The sequence below is a fragment of the Acipenser ruthenus genome, chromosome 19, assembly GCF_902713425.1.
Source record: "Acipenser ruthenus chromosome 19, fAciRut3.2 maternal haplotype, whole genome shotgun sequence".
Classification (NCBI taxonomy): domain Eukaryota; kingdom Metazoa; phylum Chordata; class Actinopteri; order Acipenseriformes; family Acipenseridae; genus Acipenser; species Acipenser ruthenus.
The window spans coordinates 19,916,634-19,938,612 of NC_081207.1; the positions used below are offsets into that span (position 1 = coordinate 19,916,634).

The 21,979-nt window shown below is 43.2% G+C and overlaps 1 protein-coding gene across 3 annotated transcripts in view; it reads right to left on the bottom strand.

Annotated features, from left to right (window-relative positions):
* LOC117424834 (carbohydrate sulfotransferase 8-like) overlaps positions 1-21,979 on the bottom strand; it is a 170,795-nt gene that overhangs the window by 139,396 nt on the left and 9,420 nt on the right. Inside the window, exon 1 of one of the 3 annotated variants that reach the window (XM_058992578.1) lies at positions 6,500-6,978. The exons of the other annotated variants lie outside the window; for them this stretch is intronic. The gene's annotated coding sequence lies outside the window, so the exon portion shown is untranslated. Of the gene's footprint in view, positions 1-6,499; positions 6,979-21,979 lie in introns of those variants that run through there. 3 annotated transcript variants of the gene reach the window in all.

Here is a 21,979-nt window from a genome sequence, read left to right on the forward strand (position 1 = left end):
GCCGCAATAAAACTTACATAACTTAACAGAACAATAGCAATTTACATCTTTGTCAATCAGATACCCGTTATACTCATGTTTCGAGAACTTACCAATAATAATAATAATAATAATAATAATAATAATAATAATAATAATTACTTCATAATACTGGGGTGATCTTTGACCCTCTACTGACTATCTTACAGGCATTATAGAAAATAACTGAAAGACTTGCTTGAGCACTGTCAAAGGTTGCAAGGCTACTGAGGCCAGCTCAGAGAGTGTGAGAAGTCTACAAGATGTAGCATATACCTTGCTCTAGAGGGATACATATTCTTCAGACCTCGCTGCCTCAGTTTCCTCAGGGAAGACGGCAGTGGAAAATCTGTAGTCTGTCCTCCAAAATGGCCCTGCAAGTCATGGCTTTGAGACAGTTTCTCATGAAGCATCAATCATGTACTCAGTCTTGTATAGTGAAGCAGCACCTGTCAACCAAGTATCTACTATCGGCCCTCCATCAATGTCTAAAAAGTCTTGCTCAGCACAACTGGAACTAAATTGCATCAGGGACATATAATTCAATCCAGTTCTTTATTATTTAACCAGGACAAGAACCCACTGAGATTGAGATGGTCCTGAAAAGGTGTACACACCAAGGATTACATTACAAATCTATCCATCACTTGAGGGGCAGCCCATGCACAACTGTGTATTTCTGACCTAGCTTTTTTTTTGTGGCCCCTATAGCGAGATCAGTCAGAAAAGTAGACCAAAAAGTCAGGAAGATAGTTTTGAAGTCTATGACCACCAGAAAAGGGTTCTTTAAAATTCATCATGATCTTCATCCCTGGCCTTCAGAGACCGAGGGCAAATATGACTTCAGAGCAGGGTGCGAGTCTTATGCCTGTAGAACAATAGCAATTTTTTTCCTGCACAGTGATCAAATTCTGAAAAAGCCCTGAGCACATCACGACAAGTATTCCAACTTCAAAGCAGAAGCAGCAGCAGCAGCATCTCTTGTTTGAGAAATAACCTAGCTTCCCTCTCCCCCCTCCCTTAGTCACCCAACGAGAGAAAAGAATGCTTTCCCTTCCTTTGATTCCCAGACTTCTGCTTCACCAAGTAAAGGCTGTGTGATGTGCACTCTAATCACACTGAATTATTTCTCTGTAAACTATAAATAGCAGTGCTGCAGATGTCTCCTCTCCTGCAGCTTGAGATCTCAGAAAGAGACCAAACTTTCTTGAAATGTTGTTTCACTGTGTTGAATAAAACAAGGATTTTAGGAACTTGATGACTGTAACACAAATCTTTACACAAATAATAGGACCAATGTTACCTCACCCCTCACAGCCAGATGGCTTGTGTGAATGCATGGTCGGCAGTAATTAAATGATTAACTTATTGCTAGTCTGGAGATGGTCACTGGTATAAAAGCCTGCAGCTTTTCTTGTTCAGGGTGGGTGTTCAGAGGAGAGAATGAGAGCAAGAGCTAGTGGAGAAAATGAAAAAAAACTAAACCAAAAGTAAATAGTAAGCAATTGCTACTCATGCTAGGCAGACCAGCATGGTACTTGTTTATGTGGTGTCAGTGTTCATGATTTATTTTTGTTCAACCCTTTTGTTTTGCTCTGTGAGCATTGTTTTTGGAGAACCTAAGAACCTGCACTGAACAGCCTTTCTCATTCCATTTAAATCATGTGACAATATGACCTACCTTTCAGCTCTGCCTATCCCACCCACTCTCTCTCTATATATAATAAATACATCTTTTAATGAGACTATGTAGTGCTCTAGTAGTTAACTGACAATCTGGTAAACATACTTCCAGATATTTGACATACTGTACTGGAAACGGTATCAGTGAAGTGTTGTTTTTTTATACTTTTGTTTATCTGTTTTAAAAACAATGCTGAACAAATGATATTGTAATAAATATGCTTTCTAAAATGCGTCTGTTCCAATGCAATACTATAAGTTTCGAGACCGGTAGCCCTTGAAATATTACAATGGGGTGCCGCACAGGAAGTCAAGGGATCCTGGATCCAGATGCCTTTAATGTTGCAATCTATCTGATAGGTTCTATATTACAAAGCTCAGACTGCGTCTTGTGTAGATGTGTTGATTTGATTGCCAAGTACTGTAGGCTACATTCCAACCTGTCCAAATTAAATAGAAGGACAATAAAAATGAAATGCTGAACAAGGACACTTCAGAAAATGGACTGACTGCTACTTTTTTGTGAAAGTAATACTGAAATAAGAATACATTTGTGAATATTTTAACTCCTGCATAAACCTTTAAACACACGTGCATGTTTTCACTGATTCTACTAAAATGCTACATTCTTCAAATCTTTGCTAAAACTCCTAAAATAATTTGATCAGTATTTTAATACAGGCACTCGTATTTCTTCTATTAAAATAACACCTTCAGTGGTATAAAACATTGGTGTAGCACAATACAGCAAAGTCATGTTATCTGAAACCTAATTAGCTCTCAACAAACTTATACGTGCATGTGAAAATCAGATTCATTTGTTCCATTTCAGAAATGTACCACGTAAAGTATTATTAATCAAAGTTGATGTCCATATCCAAATATGCTCTAGGTGTCTCCACAATACTGTATTGTCTGGTCCCTCTTATTTACTTTCCAGTGCATCTTTAGTTTTTTCATAAAAGCAGGTGAAATGGATTCCTTGGTTATACTGATAGAATTGGCTAATGTGATTGACTGCACCAAGCAAAACAAGACATGAGTCTCAGCCATTCAGAGCTGAACTGAACTCTCCCATTCAAATTCACTGGATGCTACCAGAGACTCATATTGAACCTCAGATCCGCCTAGAGCAGGGAGCTATTCAGCCAGGCCTGAACTGACGGGAGAGAGAAGAAACAAAGGAACCATGAAGATAATGTTTTTTTAGGTCACGGCTAGAAAGATTACCAGGTTGCAGCAGGGAGAAACCTAGCTACTGGAAACTGGGCTACTGCTTCAGTTACTGAATAATTGTATTAACAAAACACATGTTTGCCCAGTTTACCTTTTTGTGGAAATGTAAAACTGAAGCCACCATAACAGATTACATTATAAGCATGGAAGAAGTCAACAGTAATGTTTTCAATGCTTTTGGCAATGGCTCATGACTCTACAGTCTGTCCTAATGTTGAGATTTCGTCATGAATATACAGTGAATCTCTATTAAGGCCAACAAAATGTGGCCTGAATAGGGGGGTAGCCTTTCTACTGCAAGTATATAGAACTTATTGTAACAAATGAAAACCATGATACTTTATTGCACAGTTTAGCCATTCCAGGTTATTTATTTTAGTTTTCTTTTATGCAAAAGTTTTATAAAAATTGGTAGTTTACAACATGTTTGTCTTATAAAGCCAAGGGAACACTAGTCTACATGTTGCTAGAAAATGTAGAATGAAATCTTTTGCTTCAGATTTCAGGGGACACTATTCTACAGTATGTAGAAATTGTAGATAGAATGTTGACGGACGGCCAATGAGATATATAGAAATGAGCTTATAATTAAGCCACTGTCAACCAATCAAAATGTAATATATTAAGCACAGGTAACCTGGTACAGTAATAACCTGCTTGCATGTTTTTTGTTCTGTTTTATTTGTGCATAAAATGTGTAAATAGAGAGAAGTTGAAATGTAATTACTGTTATAGTTTTTTATTATATTATTTTGAACAGAATTCCAAGGTGAGGATTTTTTTCTCTACAAATGAGATATCAGTAATAATGTAACAATATTTGCAAGTTGAGTCTGCTGAACTGCAGTGTACAAATGGCTTTAAACAAAAGGTAGGACTCACTTTATCTATTACTATTAAGTTGTATCAAATGAAAGCCTTTATTTGAGATTAAATGACACAAGAAACACAATTTGGGAACTTAAATATAACACACCGTTAACATACCACTGCAGTTTAACGCGAACGTTCTAATGCTTCAGCATCGGTACCAAAATCTAATATTTGACTATAATGCCAACACAACATTATGTTTAAAATGGTTCATAATAGTAACTAATTTTTTTTCAAGGGATATAATATTAATTATTGTGTCGACTTTAATGCCGCTCCACTACATCTTGTGGCATTAACTGACAAATTGGCCATGAACTACCAGGAATGGACCAATGAACACTTATTTACTTGCCTATACCACATATAAAAGGAAAAAAACAAATCACCCTGAAAAAAATTGATAAGAAGAGTCTCACTCCCAATATCCCACACTGGCTTCGCATTCATTTTTTCTGCCATTTTTCTTCTTTTTTTCGCCAGTGAAGAAACTAGTCACATAACTTTTTACATAACTTTCATTGGCTGATTTATTCTATGATGTAATGTTACTGCTACAAAATCAACAGTCCTTTGATACAGTTGCTTGCAGTAAAGTTGCCTGAAACTTGTAGATTGCATTTCACTTTCTACAAAAAAGTATCCCTTTCTACATTTGTCTAGCAACATGTAGATTAGCGTCATCTCAGCTTTACAGAGGAAATTTAACAGAGGTTTGATATGTTAGGGACTGCATAAGGTGGCCTTAATACTGAATACAGGGGTGGATTTATATCGAACCTACATACTCAAGGGAGGCGTATTCATGCCGTGATAAATTCAGTGCAGATTAGCAGGGGTCTAAATGGGGGCGCCTGTCATTTCAATACTATATGTAACCAAGGAGTCCTGAAATCAAGGACAGGATGCAGGACTGGGTGTGTTTCTATGCCTGCCTCAGTACTCAGTAAGTCTGCTATATTAATCACATTCATAGCAGCTGATGCCAACACACAGCAGGGATTAAACTGTAGCTCTGTGCCAGTCCCAGGTGGCATGAACAGCAATAAAATCTAAGCAGTTGTTATAGCAGGGTTTGTTCTTTAAATCTGCCGTAGTTCAGTGTTCAATCATGGCCCTTCAAATTGTATTTAAATTCAGCAAAACAAACAGTAGACTTTGTATTATGCTTGTCTCCATTCACAAACAGCAGATGGGATACTAGGTGGTCTCTTGTTCAAATAACGTTTGTGTGACAAGTGGAGTTTAGCACAAAAATCACAGACCCATCTACAATTCAACACGTACAAAACTGACAAATACAAGTTCAACAATCATGTTTTACACTAAGATGCTGTCAGCTGTTTAATTCTTTATTCCAGCCACCTCTACATATACTTTTTCAGGATGAAAACAGTCCAGTTTGTTTGCATTTTGCAAATGCAGTTTAACTGTATTGACACAAGCTTTGAAAAAATAGCTTAAGAAACTTAGTGTTTCGACTAATCCCTTCATTGGCTACCTCAGCTAATACTGTAGCGATGCATTACAGTTTGTCACAAAGTAACTACACACTTCCCCTCATAAAAGTTTACCAAAAGGACTTTGTGTCTGTAAGTTAGGATGTTGCTTCCCTGAAATGATTGGTAGGAATCAAATTTTCACTTTAAGGTAAAGAACTATTATGGCTATGAAATGGATATCAATTGGGGTGAGACTACTAATTGTTGCCAACATTTAAATATCTCATAGATTTTTTTTTTTTGTTTATTAATTCATGGGGCCCATTTTACACTTATAGACTTCTAGTAATGATGCAGCTTAGTAAGGTTCCCCATGCTTACAATTAATTTACTGTGCTGTACGCATATGCTTTCAACACTGATGATTTTACTATGCACGCCACAGAAACGTTTATAATGGTCCTGCTACAACTTGCAGTAGTGGGAGGTTATATACTGTACGATATTTGTGGGACAACCAGAATAATAGCTCCCACCACAAAAATAGTAAATAAGGTATTTATACTATGACAACTACTACGACCTCTACTACGACTACTACTACTACTGATAATAATAATAATAATAATAATAATAATAATAATAATAATAATAATTTGTATTTAGAAAACGACATGAACATATATTAAATGGAGGATATTTTGATATTGACATAAACCAAGGAAACTGAAATACTAAAGTTCCAAAAGAACATTTAACAACAAGATGTATTATAACTGACATCTAATGACATATCATTAACTGGTATTTACATAAAAACTACAAACATAGATATATGCCTATACGAAATATGCATCATTAAACAGTTACACATTCTTAATTGAATACATTTAATAAAAAATGGTACAATCAAACACCTGCTTTCGGTTTTAATACAAGCTTCGGATACATGTTTCTGTTTATAAATATTCAAAATATAAATAAAACTTTATATGTTTTCCACTTCTAATTTTTATAATTCAGAGGAAACTTCAAAGCGGCATTTTTAAATGCTTGCTTGAACCTCAACTCCAACTTCTCAGTTACTTGGTAATTAAAATCATATCGTTATTTTTTATACATTGGGGTGGCATTATTCAACACCAGACTTGCTGCACAGCGTGGGTTATTATGGTTTTTAACAACGGCTTTCGTTATATTAATTATACTCTAAATCAGAATTTCAAAAGTGTAGTTTACTGTCTGACCTGTGTTAACAGTTACCATACGGAAGATGTGAGCCCCGTGCAGGTCCGGTATATCCTTTGGCAGACGCTGGATCTACCCGCTTCTGTTTGAATTTCTTGTTTGGGAGTGCAGGCTTATTGACTCAGAAAGAGAGAAAAAAAAATAAAAACACCAGCCACATTCATAAAGTAAAACTGGTCCTGGAATAAAAATCGCTTAAACTAGGTTCAATACGGCTTTTCTGTGGTTCCCAGCCAATAAAGCATGGTTGGCTGTGACTGTTCTTTTTAGGTCCGTTCTCTGATTCTTTCACTCAAATCAGAAAAAAGCGATATCTGAAACTGCATAGAGCTGGGGGAAGTATGACAGTCTGCCAGAAGATAACAATCAGTGGCTTTGCTCTTCCTCAGAATTCTCCAAGGAAAGTGATGCTGATACCTCCAGGCAACCGCTAAAACAACTGTCCCGGTTGGGTTCGCCCCGATCTCCGTGTACACAAAACTGACAGCTGAGGATGCACGTTTTTAACAGGACACATCCCTTCTTGAACACAACACGCAAACCAAGTGCCTCTATCTGTTTTTAACCAAACATTGGCGGCTGCGCCCATAATAATACACTATGTAATAGGGAAACGGAACCTCACAATGTCTTGCGAACTAGGCTGTAATATCTAAACTAATCTGATCAATGCCAGAGCATTATTACATTCCGGTTTGTAATGGGTTGAAAGCGCTGTGATAATGTCTGAACTGGTGAGGGATTGCTCGGGTTTAATAATGCAAATCTTCTGATGAAATGAAATAGCCTACACAAATCCCACGAGGGGCGGGTGGAAGCAGGTGCAGGTTGTTTTAAAAAGGGAAAACGTATAAATGATTATTGTTTGAAGTCCCAGATTCGGCAAAATAATAATAATACTTATTATTATTATTATTATTATTATTATTATTATTATTATTATTATTATTACATAGCAACCATATAATACACCTTCTTCTATTAAAGACTATACCATCATGAAATATAAAAAACTGAACACTGTAAACATCAACTGGCTACAGTAATTACTTAAATTGCTACCGTGCGATATACAGACTGCCGCCAGTTTGATAGTAGGCTGCAGAATAAAGTGATTTAAATTATTATTATTTATTATTATTATTTATTTCTTAGCAGACGCCCTTATCCAGGGCGACTTACAATTGTTACAAGATATCACATTATACATTATTTTACAGATATCACATTATTTTTACATACAATTACCCATTTATACAGTTGGGTTTTTACTGGAGCAATCTAGGTAAAGTACCTTGCTCAAGGGTACAACAGCAGTGTCCCCCACTGGGGATTGAACCCACAACCCTCTGGTCAAGAGTCCAGAGCCCTAACCACTATGTTTGTATTAGTGATGTACTGTAAGTTAACTCGATGCACGTGAACAGTCGTTTAATGCTATGATTCTATCAGGTATAATACGTGGTGTGTAATTGATGGTTTAGTATGCTTTATTGTTTAAGTCTGAATCAATCTAAGGGATGACGATTAAAAACAAATGTTGCATGCCTGCGTAGATATATTTACCGAAATATACACCTAACAGTGTCTAACAGTGCAATACTGTAGCTAGCCTGCATTGCATGTATATTCTTAATTCCATTTAGCTGCTACTGATAAGATTGTCCATATGGCAGCACGTTAGCTGTAATATTGCACGGTTATATCTTAAGTGTTTTTGTTTTAACATCTTCCTGAGATCAAATGACGCTCCGAAACGAGAAATCTCACCTTGCTTTGTGCTGTCCGAGTCTCTCACATATATTACAAGCAGGTTTGCCAGATTTCTGACAGAAAAATAGCGACCTCGTTCTTTAAATAAAGCCCAAAACAAGCGGAACCCTAGCCACGCCCCAATTCTAGTCACACTTGCCAATCTTTAAGAAGCATAAAGCGCGGGTGGGGTTCTGTGGCTGGGGGAAATTTCCGTTCTAGTATTAGGCCTACTTTTCGTTGATATATGTTTTGAAATATGGCTATATCTAGCCTCACACGACTCATGTAATTTTGAAATATGTATTTAGAGACTAAAATTAAAATCCTTATGTCACCTATTTCACATTATATATATATATATATATATATATATATATATATATATATATATTGTAACAATCTCGGTTCCCGCAGGCAGGCGCATCACACAGGACAAGGCAATCCACACACAGGTGGAGGGCGGACGCGAACCTGGGCCCTCTCGCACTAAAGCATAGCGCCGATACCGCTGTACAAAAGAGCTGGCTCCCTTGGAAGGAGCGTATATCGGGCTTATGTCTTTGTATGTGATTACGTCACCTACCAACCCTGCTGCTGCCTTCCCCCGTGTACGCTACACTATCCCCTGCCAGCCTCAAGTCTGCCCCGGACTTGCTAACCAGGCTACAGTCCGACGAGTGTGTGCCGGGGCACCTGCGTCCACTTCTGACATCAAATGTAGCGTTCCTGGTTCCCGCAGGCAGGCGCATCGCACAGGACGAGGCAATCCACACACAGGCGGAGGGCACCCTGTGCACGCTACTATATATATATATATATATATATATATATATATATATATATATATATATATATATACAATTTTTATTTTTCTCTTTTGAAAGACACTGGTACACAAGTTCACAAACATGCAGACCTTTACAAATACAGCTGTTCACAAACACAATCATCAAATGGCCATTGATTGATTTTCCCCTGACAACAGCGGAACCATTTAGATACCGCAATACTTTTTTTTGTTTTGTTTTTACCAGCCTTAATTAAACAATTTCGTACCGTTTACTTGTATATCAAAAATACATTTATAAATAGTTGCATCTATAAGACACTTCATGCAGATATAAAAATGATTACCATAGATTTTTTTTTTCTTACCCTGTGCTCTAGTGCTCACTGACTTAATAAAAACAATAACGTCAGAGTACTATAAACCAGTACAAACACATACCGTGCTCAAGATTTCTGATGCAGAAATCAAAAGAATGAATTCACTCATTCAGCTTTTTTAGGTAAGCTTTAGATTTTCAATTTTATCTTTAATGTAATGTTCATATCCACATTACTAGGTAAGGGCGTCTGCCAAGAAATAATAATAATTACGTGCAGTTCACAAGGAGGTTAGGCCTTTTTAATTTCACTAAATCAGGGAAAGCATAAGTGTTTATTTCATGAATGAAGTTGAAGAGCTATATGTGACCAAGCAAGTCATCTTGGCCCTGTAATATAAACAATGCTTTATTTTTTATGTGGATGGGAAACGGTAAACACTATTTGCAAGATATAAATGGTAATGATTTCCATTACACGAGAGTAGATGTTAAAACTTCATGCTGATTTGAACTCGGCTCTCGCCAAGATAAGCACCAACTAAGACGTAGCTTTACAGTAAACTAATGTGATCCATATGTGTCTCCCTCCATTTACGTTTCCTTCCATATGATGATGTAGATATCCTTCTGTCTGGTGTTAATGGCTGAAGTGTAATGCTGGCTCCAGGGATCAGCTTATTTTGCCTCCCTGGCGCATCAGCACACACAACGGCTGCGATGCTGGCTCCGGGGATCAACCAAAGTGCGGCCTCCCCAGCGCATCAGCATGACAACCGTCTGGATTGAGCTAAGTAGGGTACATCTCTGGGGTTTTCAAGTGGGCACCTTCCATCCTCAGTGTTTCGTCGACTAGCCCACGACACCTCAAGAGGGCTCGACGGTGATTCTGGCGTCCCAGCATCACCCCCCTCCGTCCCCCACTCAACTCAGCCCAGCTTACTTACCTGTCCCCAGCCAGAATCTTTCCGTCTCAACCACAGCCAGTTGCTGCTCCTCTCTGCTGCTTCAGATAAGTTCTTCACTGTGCGACGCAACTCTTGGCCACTGAATCTGACGTCTCTGAGAAATCGGGTTGTAGAGTGTGCCACAAATCCTCGACAACCCACTTCCACTGGGTAAACCCGAACTCTCCATCCTCGCTGTTCCGCTTCAGTGGCTAGTTGAGCATACCGCAGTTTCTTCCTCTCATACGCCTCATCTACAGCATCCTCCCATGGCACTGTTAACTCTACCAGGTGAACAAGGCGTGCTGATCCAGACCACAAGACAATATCTGGTCGAAGGTTAGTGGTGGCAATCTCAGGTGGAAAAATAAGCCGTTGACCAACATCTGCCAGCATATTCCAGTCTCTAGCAGCTTCCAGTTGTCCTGGGCGAGGATTGGTTTTAACACCTTTTCTTGGTGGTTGCTCTCCTGGGCGGAGGAATGTTGTCTTTTGTGTGTAATGTTTTGATGGAACAGGTGGCAACTTATTGGTCATGTTACGCTTGTTTTCCAATGCTAAGGCCAAACATCGCAGCACCTGGTCATGGCGCCAAGTAAACCGTCCTTGGCTAAGAGCCACCTTACATCCTGTCAAAATGTGCCTTAATGTTGCAGGTGATGAACACAAAGGACATGAGGGATCCTCTCCTACCCAGAGGTTTAGGTTCTGTGGTGATGGGAGAACATCATATGTTGACCTGATGAGGAAACTGATCGTGCTCTGTTCCATTGACCATAGGTCTTGCCAGCCAATCTTGCGTTGTTCCACACTCTCCCATCTCATCCATTCTCCCTGTTTGGCCTGGGAAATGGCCTTTATACACCTCATCCTCTCCTCCTGCTTTTGCACCTCGTTGACTACCAGTATTTCTATATTTGGTAAAACAAACCAAATATAGAAATACACATTTTTTTATTGCCATAAATGAACTGCTAGTCGGGGTTAACTGTATACAAGAAGCGGGAAGAAGCCCAGCGTCTTGCCGAGGAGCTGGAGCAGCGGCGGGAGTCCACAGAGACCGAAGAAGCCCAGCGTCTTGCCGAGGAGCTGGAGCAGCGGCGGGAGTCCACAGAGACCGAAGAAGCCCAGCGTCTTGCCGAGGAGCTGGAGCAGCGGCAGGAGTCCACAGAGACCGAAGAAGCCCAGCGTCTAGTCGAGGAGCTGGAGCAGCGGCGGGAGTCCACAGAGACCGAAGAAGCCCAGCGTCTAGCCGAGGAGCTGGAGCAGCGGCGGGAGTCCACAGAGACCGAAGAAGCCCAGCGTCTAGCCGAGGAGCTGGAGCAGCGGCGGGAGTCCACAGAGACCGAAGAAGCCCAGCGTCTAGCCGAGGAGCTGGAGCAGCGGCGGGAGTCCACAGAGACCGAAGAAGCCCAGCGTCTAGTCGAGGAGCTGGAGCAGCGGCGGGAGTCCACAGAGACCGAAGAAGCCCAGCGTCTTGCCGAGGAGCTGGAGCGGCGGCGGGAGTCCACAGAGACCGAAGAAGCCCAGCATCTCGCCGAGGAGTGGAGGTTCTGCATCAATTACCGGGAGCTGAACAACGTGACCCGCAAAGACTCGTACCCTTTGCCACGCATTGACGACGCCCTGGATTACATCGCGGGGTCACGTTGGTTCAGCTCATTAAATCTCCACAGCGAAGACAGCCATTTCCATTGGGCAGGGACTGTGGCAGTTCGTGGTCATGCCGTTTGGTCTCTGCAACGCACCAGCCACATTTGAGCGCCTCATGGAGTGGGTGTTAGCTGCTGTACCCCGTTCCGAGTGTGTGCTGTACCTAGATGACCTGTTGGTCCATGCTTCCAGTTTTGACGGTGCACTGAGGAACTTGCGGCGGGTCATGGACTGTGTACGTAGTGCTGGGTTGAAACTGAACCCTAAGAAATGTAACCTACTGCGGCGTGAAGCCAAGTTCCTAGGGCATGTGGTGGGACAAAACGTCTCAGAGCTACGCAATTTCCTTGGCCTGGCCTCCTATTACTGTCGCTTTGTTCAGGACATCGCCAGCATCGCCAGCCCCCTCCATCGTCTTACTGACAAAGGCAGCCAGTTCGACTGGACTCCAGCCTGTGAGTCTGCCTTCACCAAGCTCCGCGAGGCCCTGGCTCCTGTCCTTGCCTACCCCAACCCCGGACAACCTTTCATCGTGGACACCGACACAAGCAACATGAGGGTCGGAGCGGTGCTGTCGCAGGAGGGAAGTGACGGAGAGAGAGTGGTAGCGTACTACACTAAAATGCTCAGCCGACCAGAGCGCAAATGCTGTGTGACGCGGAGAGACCTCCTGGCAGTGGTGCTGAGGCTTGGAATCGCTTTGTACTCATGGATTACTTTACCAAGTGGCCCGAGGCATATGTGGTTCCCTACCAAAGTGGCTAACTGCTTGGTCAACAAAATGTTCAGCAGTTTCAGGGCTCCAGAGGAACTCCACAGTGACCAGGGGTGGAACTTTGAGGCAAGGGTTTTCCAGGAAGTGTGCAAACACTTGGGAGTGCACAAGACCCGGACCACCCCACTGCACCTGCAAAGTCTTGGCCTCGTAGAGCGCTTCAACTGCACCCTTTCCACCCAGCTCGCCATCTTGACCAGCCAACACCAGCGAGACTGGGACCTGCACCTGCCCCTGGTCTTGCTGGTGTACCGATCGGCTGTGCAGGAGTCCAGAAGCGGGCGTACGACACCAGGTGCCGGGAACGCAGTTTCCAAGCTGGGGACACTGTCTGGGTTTTCTGTCCCCAGCGGAAGAAGGGTTTGTGCCCCAAGCTTTCCAGCTCGTGGGAGGGGCCATGTGCTGTGCTGGAAAGGATCTCTGACGTGGTGTACCAGGTGAAGCTTCAGACCCGTAGCAGGGTGGTGGTACTCCACATCGACCGACTAGCTCCATACTGACCCCAAGGACCAAACGCTCTGCCTGTCTCAGTGCCAGCCTCAGTGCCACCCCCACTACCAGCCCCAGCACTGCTGCCAGCCGTGGCACCGTTGCCAGTGTGTTTGCCAGCACCACCGCCTGCCAACACGGGAGGACCTCCTCTGCACTAGGACCCAAAAAAAGGGGTTTGACATTACAACATCGACATGTTGCATGCGAGGTGAACTCCTGGTACTGTGTGTTAACGGCTGTACAGCAGAGGGATTAGTTTTATTATTATTATTATTTGTTTATTTAGCAGACGCCTTTATCCAAGGCGACTTACAGAGACTAGGGTGTGTGAACTATGCATCAGCTGCAGAGTCACTTACAACTATGTCTCACCCAAAAGACGGAGCACAAGGAGGTTAAGTGACTTGCTCAGGGTCACACAATGAGTCAGTGGCTGAGGTGGGATTTGAACCGGGGACCTCCTGGTTACAAGCCCATTTCTTTAACCACTGGACCACACAGCCTAGTTTATTGCCTACCAGTATCCTGCCACATGTTATATGCTTTAAATGGTCTGGAGGGATGTTTGATCATACATTAAAGATTACTTATTCTTATTTTTTTGGGGAAGTTGAGTGTGGAAAACTGTTACCACGATTAGCCCAAAGAGTCTTTTGAGCTCCTTATGAAAGTCCACACCTGTAATGTTATTTATTCACTGTTTCTTATTCGCTTCTGCAATATAATAATCTCTGCTTTACATTTATAGAGGAAATGATTATCAATCAGAAAACAGCAAGATATTTAGTGAGCAAGGTGTCGAAGTGGGTAATGGGGCAACAGATGGCATACCCCCATGCGTTCTTTATTGGTTATAATTGGTTACACTTTGGAGTGCTGCTGTGTGTGTGGTCTGGCTTGCTCATTAAGTATTTCATCATAAATGAATGAAGGAATCGATTCCCAACAGAAGACCTGCTGTGAAAAGTCTGTCAGATCTGTTGTTTTGCCAAACTGATGTGTAAAAAAGCATGCCATTGGATGAATTATCCTGTTAAAAATTGTGTAAAATTTGGAGAAAATGCAGCAGTGTAATCCTAACACACAGTAAATGTTTGTAAATTTACAAAAATAAATAAATAAATAAATACTGCCACATTTACAGAAAACAGTCTATTTGGCCCCTACTGTTAGTGCTTGGTACACTTTTAAATAAATACATTTTCACTCTTCAACTATTGACAGCCTATCCTTGTGAGTTTCTATTACTAACCTCAATTTAACTCAAGGGAATAATATTGCAATTGATTGATATTGACAGTTAGTAAGCAATGAGAGTACAATATATTGTCTACGATACTCCTTTGTGAAACCTAGTAAGCTTTGTCTGAGTTTATAAAAGAGTTTGAATGTTGAACGTTAAAAAAGCATAGTTTGTATGTATTAGATCGAAAGATTTTTTGAGGCAAATATAATGGCTGCAGTGCTCCATGGTGGATATTGTGACAAGCAACAAAAGTGTAACAGTGGCCTCATCAGAGAAACTTTAACACTACAAGACACATACGGTCCTATGCTATTAAGGCTATTCTGTAATTCTTGTCAGTGACAGATAGGCATCCAATGTGGAACATGGTAAAGTCATGATACAAATGCTCCAGAGATGAACAGGTTAACCACTGTAGTTCAATGAACACTTGCCAAACTGTTAAGCATATCTAAAAGATGAAAAATATACATAAGCATATTTTTTGCTAGATCATTCCATTACCTTGATTTTAATTTTGGGACTTGGGAGTCCATTCCTTGTTTCTTTGCTTTAGCTACGTAGGTTTAAGTTCTTAGATGTAACCCACTTGATTATTTAGTAAGGGAAAGAGATTATATACATTATATGCCTGTGACAGACACTGTATAATCAGAGCAGAGTGCCCCGGAATGGATGGTTTGGCAATTCATTCCAGGGGGCGGGGCCACGATACCAGAAGTCAGTGCCTTAATGCGGTAGGGGATGTGTCAGTCACGGATTGGAGGAGACGTGATTGGTTGCGCCACCGAAAGAGGGTGTGACGGAGGGTATTTAGGGGAAGTGGCCCAGTGATCTGTTCCTTCACTATGGTTACGGAAAGGACCCATTGAGAGAATGGACGTAATTAATAAGTAGAGTGAGTGGTAAGTGTTTTGTTTGTTTTGCTAACTGTCTGTGTTTGTCTTTGTACACGGCTAAATATCTGGGAGTTGTCACTATTCAGCCAGCATCATACCCGGACTCCACTGCACTGCACTGTTACTCACTGTTCACTGTTCAAAACACCACTTCCACCTGCAGCACTCACTGTTGACTGGTGATCGTGTAGATGTTTTAAAGTGTGTGTTATTGTATTATTATTTTGGGACTGAACCCCGTGGTTTTGACTGGCTGTACACATCATTGTGCATAGTCAGTCCTATTATTTAAAAGCAACAATAAAGCTTTGTTTTGACTATTGAACTGTTGTTGGACTATTGTTTATAATCACTGCCTCACTACACCTGTGCACTATCAACAACACGTTCACAATGCCCTAGAATTTTTGCATGGAAAAAACCAACTATATTAATATAACTAGACTCTGTTCTCTGTACCAAACACAACATTTAAAATCTGTCAGGCAACACTTAGTGTAAGCCTATATATGAACATTTAATAGGATGGAATGGGTCTATTTTAATGATCTAGAGATGGATCTAAATATTGTTGCATTACAATTTTCCTATCAGTATATCTAAAAAAATATATAGGCTTATAAACTAGGCATTAAGATTGTTAAAAAGATATGTTTAGACCATTACAATATACTGCTGCAGAAGGTGGCAGTTGTATCATATGTGATACATACATGGGTATTACAGAGTTAAATATCAATGTTAAAAAAGCATTTATAGTAAAAGAACTTGCGTAGAGTGCAGGATGTGCCCTATAGTCTGGACGTCACGAGTTCGAGTCTAGGCAATTCCTTTGCCGACTGAGGATGGGAGCTCCCAGGGTGTCCTCGGCTCACCATGCATCAGTGACCCCTGTAGTCTGGCCGGGTGCCTGCGGGCTTGCCTGTTAGCTGCCTGAGAGCTGCGTTGTCCTCCGACGCTGTAGCTCTTGGGTGGCTGCATGGTGAGTCCGCAGTGTGAAAAAAGCGGTCGGCTGACGGCACATGCTTCGTAGGACAGTGTGTGTTCATCTTCGCCCTCCCGAGTCAGCGCAGGGGTGGTAGCGGTGAGCTGAGCATAATAAAATAATTGGCCATTCCAAATTGGGAGAAAATAATAAAAAATAATTGGCAACGACTAAATTTATAAAAAAAAAAAAAAAAAAAAGCATTTACAAAATATGGATTTGGGATTTAGCAAACTAGCCGTGCGTAATTAATAAGAAACAATGATTTGTAATGGATAATCCCAAAATGAAAAGAGATCAAATACATTCAGATGGTCAAGGAACCTATTTAAATCAATCACAGTCCTTGGAACAGAGGATAAAGGTTGACCCAACTGATTGCATATTGGTTGTCCATTTTAAGGGGATCATGACTTAATGTGATTCAGCAAATAGTACTTAAGATAAATAGATTTGAATTGACTGGAAACTAAAGACAATGATATGATTTGAGTTCTGTATCATACCATAGCACTCTGTCCAGGATACTCAGAAATATTCCATAGTGCTTTCTATACAATTATCTTTATGAGGGAGATCAAACTCAAGCACTTAGTGAGAGGGGAAATGGGGTTGCCAATCAGCCTGTAAGATTTTATAGGCATTAATGGAATTTTAGAGCAATTATTAAGACTTAGAAAATTGGCTTTTTATTTCCTGGCAACTCATTGGCTAATACCCTTTGCAGGGGGGTACATTAACTTTCAATAGATGACCAGGAAATAAAAAGTACCAGCATAACTGTCTTTTCCTCTCAACAGATATATTTGAGCCACCTAATGTTCAAGTTTTAAACCACAAAATTTGTTTCTGTCTTTTTTTTCATAACAGTTGCCCATTTTCTAAGCATAATAAGACCCTCCAGGGTGGGCGGTATTTGGAAACACCGGACCTCCCAGGGGCTATAAGTCCCTCCGCCTGCGGCATCGAGCCTCATTACGCTCATGGGCGGTCCAGATTTGCCCAATACTGCCCTCCCTGTCAGGTCTTGTTGCTTACTTATTTTTCCAACACAGAAAAAAATAATACCTTGATTAAGTCTAATTAGGCTGGCTATACTTTGGTGATTTTTTATTTAATTTTTCTGTGCTTTGGATTGTTGTTGTGTTGGAACGTTGCGCTTTAAACCAAATTTTGTAGCAGAGGGTTTCAGATGATTGGCCACTATCTTTTGGTATGCTATGGAATCCATTTTACCATGTATTGGAACTAAATTTCCTGTGCCATTAGAGGAAAAACAGCTCCATAGAAGGATATTACCACCTCCATGCTTGACAGTAGGTATGGTGTTCTTTTCTTTGTTAGCCTCACCAGACTTTCTCCAAAAGTAACGACTATCGGTGCGACCAAATGGCTCGATTTTTGTTTCATCACTCCACAAAACCTTTGACCAGAACTCATATCCATCATTCAAATGACGTTTTGCAAACTTTAAGCGATTGTCCTTGTGACGTTTTCCTAAGTGTGGCTTTTTCCTTGGCCTGCGACCATTGAGACCTTCACCATGCAATACTCGACCTGTGGTTGAAATGGAAACTCCAGTCCCAGCTAATTCACTTTGAATATCTTTATATATATATATATATATTCAAGTCTTTGAATTGAAAGTGCACCATGCGCACCGAGTGTACTGAGCACCGAGCACTCTGCGTGCACCGAGCGTCGAGTGCACCGGGTACCATGTGCACCGAACACCGTGTGCACCGAGTACCGTGTGCAGCGGGGTTGCACATGCACCAAGGCGCTATACGCACAGAGGGCACAGAGCACCGTGCACAAAGGGTGCAGTAAGCACCAAGCTCACTGTGTGCACGGGACACCAAGTGCACTGGGCAACGCATGCACTGAGTGCAACGAGCACTGCACGCACCGAGGCACTGAAGTACCAAGTGCTGAGCGTGCACCGAGGTACCGAAGCACTGGGAGGCAGCTGAAGCAACAGTACCTATCCTAACTGTGTGTAATCACATGCCTGGTCAGCACGAAGCGCATACCAGGGAAAACGCAGGCCGAAGCTGCGACAGGCAAATCAAAGCTCTTTTTCACAATACGCTCAGATACCAACTCAGAGGGTCTTACCTCACCATCTTGAGAGGCAAAAAGAGAAATGGCTTCCTCAGTATAACGGTTTTAATCCGTCAGTAGGCGGGACCGAGGGCGTCATCCCAGGAAGGGGACTATCAGCAGCTCTGGTATAGAGAGCTCAGAAAACACCTACCAATAGGCAGGCATATCCCATACCTAATGTTGTTGGTGGTCGTCTTTGAATTGAAAGGGAACTTGTTAACGCAGCCTGGCAGAATGAATGTTAAATTAAATAACTGATTGTGTATAAATAGGAATCTGTGACAAATCTCAAATATTTCCCAGAAAGCTTGTAGAAGCTGAGAGGCTTTGAAATGTCCCTGTGCAAACCAAGCTGAAGAAAACAAAGTGTTCAGTGGCAGGTTCAATGAGCTTGTAGGAGCTGAGCAGCCCTGGAAGTGTAATCATAACCAGGTTGGGTTTGCGTGAAGAAACTGAGCGGCCTTTTGAATCAATACTTCTGCTAACGTCACACGCAATGAACGTGTCGAGTCACATGTAGAGGATGGGCTCTAAATGAGTTGAGAATGGCGGATCGAGAGGTTGTGGTTGTGTTTTTCCTCATTTTCAGAATACTTCTCAGAGAGTGAAGTAATATGGATCTGACGAGCAAAATACTCGGCCTTAGATGGCGTATGGCAAAAATGGTGTACTGACTAACACAATATAATGATCATTGACCCCTCCCCTGGCTCCAAGGCAGATTCAGATTTGTTGTGATGCGGTTTAACAGTTTGATTCTTGCTCGGCTTGACAAATAACAGGTAGATAATCACTGGCATGGATGTGCCAGTGGCAAAGGGGTCAACTTGTATTGGCTGAATCTAATTGCACCAACCCTGCTTTCCTCCCCAAGGTGATCACAGCCTTTCACATTAATCAGTATGTGGAACTGGAGTCCTTCCATCCACCTCTGTTTACTTCAATGGAGGATGAGAGATTGAATTTCCTTGTGCGGGCATTGAGGTACTACGTACATAGGACAAGAGCTCTGCATCAATCTGACCAGCTCTTCGTCTGCCACGGGACAAGGACCCAAGGACAGCCCCTCTCTAAGCAGTGTCTGTCACATTGGACTCAATTGCGTATGATGGTGCTGGCTTGCCCCCACCTGGTAGGGTAGCCGCACACTCCATTAGAGGGTTGGCTACATCTTGGGCACTCTTCAGAGGGGCCTCGATGTCTGATATTTGTACTGTGGCTAACTGGGCTACGGCGCATACCTTTTCCAGGTTCTACCGCCTTAATGTGGTAGATCCTTCCCTGCCTTCATTAGGCACGAGGATCCTTGAGGGTATAAGTTCTCACCGCTAACCCCTGGATTAGACATTGCTAGTGCGTCCCTCATATGCTGCCGTTCCTTCTCCCTCGCGACGGCTCTGGTATACATTATCCCATAAGTAATGACATTGGTGGTCGTCTTTGAATTGAAAGTGCACGTTAGGTTACTTACCGTAACCCTGGTTCCCTGAAAGAGAAGACGACCACCAAGCGCGAGGTCGCATCGGTCGCCCTCACGGGTTCGATGGAAAAAGAGAAATGGCTTCCTCAGGATGACAGTTTTATTCCCTCGGTGAACGGAACCAAGTGCATCATCTCAGGAAGTGGCCTATCGGCAGCTCTGGTATAGAGAGCTCAGCGATACCTACCGTTATGGCTTCACTGGTTGCAGCAGTCTTGCTCTGAGTATTTATTTGGTTGTTTTCTGGGAGTGATTTCTCTATCTCAGCCTGCCCTTTGAAAATCAGAAAGCACTCCTCGAAAGAGTTCAGGCCGTCTTCACTACCCTGAACAATATAGTCCCGTTATGATAAACATTCACAGTGAATACTGTACTATCTGGGTCTGAGTCTTCTCCTATACTGATCTGTCTGCCACCGGCCCAATCCGGCCTGCGAGAGCCTTTCTTTTGGCCCGTCAAGCGTCAGTTGTCCTTCATTACAAAAACTGAAATTGCCGATCCGCAAGACTATATTTTGCAATAAACCTTCTGAACGCTACCATTGCGTCTCAGTTTCACTCACCACTACTGTCTGTCTGTGTTTCTTCCGGGTCTCACGTGTCACCACTCAGCCAGCCTTGTGACATATGGTTGTCAGAAGCGGGATAACAGCACCCCCCAGACTCAGGCCGGAAAGAAAAACGCAGTTTTTTGGAGGAAAAAAAAATGACAATGGCCGAAGACGCCAGGAAACTACGGGATTGGATCCTGGAAAATGCTGGGCTGGAGGCCCAGTCTATGCCAGTAGCCATCCGGATGCTGTGGTTGATGGACAGGGAGCGATGGGAGGCCTATGAGAGGGAACACACCCCAAACACCTTGGAGGAAGGTTTGGAGTTGGTCCTCAGCTACCTGGAGGAAGCTATAACCACAACAGCAGCCCAGGTAGCAGGTCCACCAGCAGTGGAGTACCTGCTGTCCCCATCACCACCAGCAGAGGAAGAATGCCTGCTGTCCCCGTCTCCACCAGCAGAGGAAGAATGCATGCTGGTTTTGCCTCCACAGCCCAAGCGGGAGGAGCCTGAGCGTCCACAGCCCAAGCGGGAGGAGCCTGAGCGTCCTACGCCTGAGTGGGAGGAGCCCGAGTGTCCTACGCCTGAGTGGGAGGAGCCCGAGCATCCTATGCCTGAGTGGGAGGAGCCCGAACGTCCTGCGCCTGAGTGGGTGGAGCCCGAACGTCCTACGCCTGAGTGGGAGGAGCCCGAACGTCCACAGCCCAAGAGGGGGGAGTTGGTGCGTCCATAGCCCAAGAGAGGGAAGTCGGGGCTTCCACAGCCCTAGGACCCAAGCTGCCAGCAGAGGAAGAATGCCTACTGGTTCCACCTCCACCAGCAGAGGAAGAATACCTGCTGTCCCCATCTACACCAGCAGAGGAACAAGGCCTGCTGTCCCAGTGTCCACCAGCAGAGAAGCATGCCTGTTGGTTCACCTGCTGCTGCCATCCCGAGAGCTAAAGGGGGAGGAGCCATCGCTGCCATCCCAAGAGCCAGAAGGGGAGGAGTTACAGGCTCAACCCCCTGAATTTTTCTGGGGGGGAGAAGGGCAGGATGCTGGTGTCCCCCAGCAGCCTCTATTTATGCTGCTGAAGGGAGCACGGCACACACCAGCCCAGCCGCTACAGCAGAGGGAGCCAGCACCGCCACAGCCTCCCTCTGAGTGGCCAGCATCCACCCCATCGCCACTGCCTCCACCACAGTCCCCTGCAAGAGCGGGCGAGCCACACCAGTCCCCTGCAAGAGAGCCAGAGCTGCACCAGTCCTCTGCAACAGTAGGAGACTACACGCTGCTCGCACCTCCATCGCCCAGAGACTACACGCTGCTCCCACCTCCACCGCTTCCGCCACTAGGAGCAGAGCAGCAGGAGCTGCCTCTGCCTCCACCACCGCCCGGAGCAGAGGAGCAGGAGCTGCCTCTGCCTCCACCGCAAGGAGCAGAGCAGCAGGAGCTGCCTCTGCCTCCGCCACCTCCACCAGCAGAGGGTGAATCCCTGCTGGTT